The sequence below is a fragment of the Herpailurus yagouaroundi genome, unplaced genomic scaffold (assembly GCF_014898765.1).
Source record: "Herpailurus yagouaroundi ecotype Mexico unplaced genomic scaffold, PumYag 570, whole genome shotgun sequence".
Classification (NCBI taxonomy): Eukaryota; Metazoa; Chordata; class Mammalia; order Carnivora; family Felidae; genus Herpailurus; species Herpailurus yagouaroundi.
This window is the reverse complement of record NW_024412787.1, coordinates 1-4596: the sequence shown is the minus strand read 5'-3', so window position 1 is coordinate 4596 and position 4596 is coordinate 1. Positions and strand designations below refer to the sequence as shown.

At 55.2% G+C, this 4596-nt stretch overlaps 1 long non-coding RNA gene and 1 other non-coding gene across 2 annotated transcripts; one reads left to right on the top strand and one right to left on the bottom strand.

The window, feature by feature from the left end:
* Window positions 1-459: 459 nt before the first annotated feature.
* On the bottom strand, window positions 460-623 carry LOC121024020 (U1 spliceosomal RNA). Its single transcript, XR_005787584.1, has one exon. It is a non-coding gene; the product is annotated as a U1 spliceosomal RNA (small nuclear RNA).
* A 294-nt stretch (window positions 624-917) lies between these two features.
* On the top strand, window positions 918-4491 carry LOC121024019 (uncharacterized). Its single transcript, XR_005787583.1, has 2 exons — window positions 918-1397; window positions 3223-4491. It is a non-coding gene; the product is annotated as an uncharacterized LOC121024019 (long non-coding RNA).
* The last annotated feature ends 105 nt before the right edge of the window (window positions 4492-4596 follow it).

The following is a 4596-nucleotide window of genomic DNA, read 5'->3' as shown; positions in this document are numbered from 1 at the left end:
CACTGAGGCCATCCCTAAGAAATGTGAACACGTGGGGCGCCTAGGAGGCTCCGTTGGTTAAGCATCAAGACTGCAAGCAAACCAAGCATCTGACTTGGGCTCCAGCTCATAACCCAGCTGAGGTCAGGTCCTGAGCTCCCACTTCCAGTCCTGGCGCCACATGTGTGGTGAGGGATCAGAGCCCTCCCGCCCTTTTTAAAAAGGCTTTTGGAAAAAAGCCTTTGTATCAGGATCAGGGTGACAGTAAGGAACAGTTCGAACCCCCCAAGGGACATTGCTCCCACCGCCAAAAGTGGGAAACAACCAACCACACAGGAGACCAATACCAAAGCTAGTACAAGTAAAGAACTGTCTAGAACAGCAGCAATTTACTCTGCTGTAAAGAAACACTTTAAAGTAAGGAGAAAAACAAGGCAACGAAGCACTCAAACACACATCTGACTTTGAAAGACCACTGACCAGAGGAGAGCGCGAACGCAGTCCCCCACTACCGCAAATTATGCAGTCGAGTTTCCCACATTTGGGGAAATCGCAGGGGTCAGCACGCCCGCAGTGCAATGGGTAGGCCTCGCCCTGGGAAAACCACCTTCCTGATCATAGTGTCTCCCCTGCCAGGTAAGTATGACTTCCTCCCCCTCCGCCCCAACCCAGCCTCACACGCACCCCACTGTACACACACGGTCACTGCCCTCCCCGCACCCCAAAACCCTCCGCACCCACTCCCGTCTCAACCATCCTCACCGCACACACGTCGTCCTCAGACAAGCCGAGCCACAGCTCGGGCACTTCCACAGCCCGGGGAATTCTACCGCCCGGTAGAATTCTACCGCGCCCACCGCGGCCTCATTTCCATAAGGCCACGCCCCGGTCAGGACGCAACGGCCCCGCCTCACTCCCCGCCCCTCCCCGCGTCACCCGGCTCCCCGCGCACGCCGTCTCCCTGCCCCCAGCTCCGCTCCCGCCGGGATCTCAGCGCTGAGGCTTCTCCTCTTCCTCCCGCCTCCGCCTCCCTCCTCTCCTTGCGGGTCTCCTCCGTCTTCTCCCCTCCACACTGATTTGCTTCCCGCTCGTCTTCCCTCTCCATGCAGCTCCCGCAGCCCCCCCCTGCGCCCGTCGTGGCGCCCACGCGGCGGGCAGCAGCGGGCCGACTGCGCCCGCCTGAGAGGAACACGAGGGAGGACGTCCCCCAGCCGGAGAAGCGCCCACACACCTCGCTCGCTCTGTCTCTCGCTCTGTCTCTGCCCAGAGCCCGGTTTGAAGGAGACACAGTGCGATGGCTCCACCTGAGGGGCTCAGCCGCCAAGCCAGTCCCCCCCGCACCAGGGCTGGACACCAGCGCGGGGGGACCGAACCCACACCTGTCGTTTGAGAACTGCCGCGTGCCTGCTGCTTTACAGGTGCGTTCGCGGGGCGGGGCGGGGCGGGGCGGGGCCGCGGCGCCCCCTGGTGGACGCCCGGGGGGTGGCGCCCCAGGATGCCCGGGTTGAGGCGGGGTCGGGTCCACGGAAACCTGCCTTGAGCTCACTTAGACGCTCCCCCCACTGCCAGAGGTCACAGCAGGGGTTAGTGGGGTCCCGGGCGCCCCGCTCTGCCTCTGCCGTCCCTTCCTCCCCCCCCCCCCCCCCCCCGCGCGCTTCCCCTTGGAGGAGATTTTCGCCAGCAAAGTCCCCCTTCCGTGGGGAAAAGCCAGGTCTGGAAAGCCAGGCAGCACCTACTGGGAAGAGACTAGTCCTGGGGCAATTTCCTGGTCCTGTCCCTCGCGTTCTGGTTTCTGATTTGCCTTTGTCTCCCTTGGGCCTTGACGTGTGCTTGACTTTTACTAGACTGCTGAAATTAGAAGAGACCTGGGGGGGGGGGCGGCGGGCGTGTGACATTAGTTGTCACCTGAGTCAATAATGTGGTGGTCCGCGGAAGGATGCCCCCTGCCTGGGAGGTCCCCAGCCTCATCCCGGATCCTGTGAAAATGATCCATCACACAGCAAACGGGCCTCTGCGAAGGTGCTTAGGTCAAGGACCCTGAGATGGGGAGATCGTCCTGGAATATCCGGGCGGCCCCCTGGAATTACAGGGGTGCCTTCAACCTGGAGGAGGCAGAGGAGGAGATGTCTGCCTGCTGTAGCTGGTGGTGCGGAAGATGGAGACAGAGGAAACCAGGGCGGGCGGGACACAGGCGCTCCCTTGCCAAAACCTCCCGACTGCACTGTAGTGAGCTTTCCCTGGATTAAATTGCTCAGTCTCCCTGAGCCTCCAGAAGGGGCGGTGGCCCTGTTGACATCTCCATCTGAGTCTGGTGAGATCCTTTTTGGGACTTTTCACCCACAGAACTGTCAGGTAACAAACGTGTGTCCTTTTAAGCCTCTAAGTTCGCGGTGAGTCGGTACCCCGGCGACAGACAACCCATGTCAGGTGTCTGGCTCATCACGTCAGCGGTAGTTAGATCTGCGGGATGGAATCAATTCTGTATAAATGCTGCAGGTCGTGAGTCTTAGGTGGCCCGGCCAAGCGCTGCTCTTCCACGGTGAAGTGTTAGGTTAGGTACCTGCCGATGTGAGGTGCGCCAGGAGTGAAAGGTTCAGAAAGAATTCTCGGGGCACCTGGGTGGCTCTGTGGCTTCAGCATCTGACTCTTGCTCTTGGCTCAGGTCCTGATCTCACAGGTTTGTGAGATTGAGCCCAGAGTCAGGCTTTGTGCTGACAGCAGGGAGACTGTTGGGGATTTTCTCTCTCTCTCTCCCTGTATCTCCCTCAAAATAAATAAACTAAAAAACAAAACAAAACAAAGACTTTGTGAGACGTTCTCGGTGCAAAAAGGTGTGTATAAAAAGCATGAGGACAGGACAGGACAGGGGGACAGGAAGAGCTGCACTGGGATTGTGAGGTGTGACTGGTTATAAAGTTTTAATTTGGGGGTGGGGGAGGATGGGGGCGTAGAGCCCAATGAAGTTTCCGTCAGGAGTTCCATACGTTCCAGAAGGCTTACAGGACCCTGGAGGTCTGGTTAGCCTCAAGCCGAGGTTGGTTTTTGCGTCCAGCAGAGCGTTAACATTAAGGCAGTTGTGAGTTCCTTGAGGAGGTCCTGTGTCAGCTGTTGACCAGTGGGCTGCAAGGTGTAAGGAAATTGAATCGCATCTACATTTCTTTTGCCTTTCTTCACCTCATCACCCGCCATCTTTTTTCTTTCCCTTCTTTTCTGTAACATTCAAAGTCTGTTCCCTGCACACAGGCTCAGCACGTTCTTATGCAAAGTGGAAGCCACTGGTGGTCACAGAGATTGACTGTTTACTTTTCAAGAGTGGGCTGTGCTCCTTTCCCAAGGAGGGCAAGGACATAACTTACAAAAGGAAAAATACGGGAGAACCCCCTCCTCTCACAGCTACGTTTCTGTGGCGTGAGTTCTCTTAAGGCACAGAGCTACTTTTCAGCATGTCACAGAGAGCGAACATGGAAGCATGGCGTTTACGGCTTTCCCCCAAAAGTGATCTGTGCCTGGATCCCGAGCAGACCTGAGCTTTATAGGGCGTCATAGGCTGTTGCTTTTCTAAATGTCACGGACATAAAACGAACTTTATGGAAGCACCGAGTTCTCATGAGTACTGATTCTGCGACCAGGCCCGGCAGCACAGGGATGGGGGAGGAATTGTCCGGATCCTGGAATAATCACGGGGCTGCACAGCCTCGCTCTGGGCTTCTGTGTCCTACTTATTTACAGACTCGTCATCCGTTCTGCGGATTGGGCCAGCGAGTTGCTCTGTTGACAGCCAAAGGCACTCATGGGAAGACTTAAACAACCAAGTGTGACAGCACACGTGGGGTCAGTCCGTCTACCATGAAAGTAGGACCCGTGTCTGCCTCAGGTGTGAGTCTTTGGATGGATCTATTTGTTACTGGAGGTGGTGGGGAGGATGGTGTTTGAGGGTTTTGTGGTTGCTGCTGTCCGTGTTGTTGAACTCTTTCTAGGAAATCATTGTGGAGCGATAGCTTTGTGTTAGTTCCTGGAAGGACATGACTAAGGATACTTGCCGAGGGTTAGTTGCAGATCTCGGTGCCACATTTGGGGAAGGACTTCCACGCTTTGCAGTTAAAGATGCTCCCTTAAAGGAAACCCACTTTATTCACACCTTTGGGTCGATGTTAGAGAGCAATATGTTGAAATTGGTCTGCAGCCCACTTGCATCAGAATCACCTGGGTTTGATGTAAGAAATGCAGATTCTGGGGCCTCACACCAACTACATCTCTTGGGGTTAGAGCCCAGGTGGTAGCTTCTGTGACCTCCATTGCTGACTCTAAGGCTTTCCCAACCTAAGAACCACTCTCTTTTACTTTTAGATTGGGGATTCTTACACAGTGATCAAAGAAGCCCAATTTTTTCCTTTACTCCGAAGACTTTAAACACTGGACCGTGACCTCCTTAGGGACAGTGTGACTTTGCTCCTCTCGCACACTCAGCCTAGAGACGGTGCCCAGATCAGAAATAAAGCAGGTGAAGAAAAATGTTTGATTTCTTTATACACGTTTTACTTTCATAGCCACCGAAAAGACTGTGTTTCATTTCCTCTAACAGACTCTGTCCACCAGTTATGTTGCCCAAAACATATC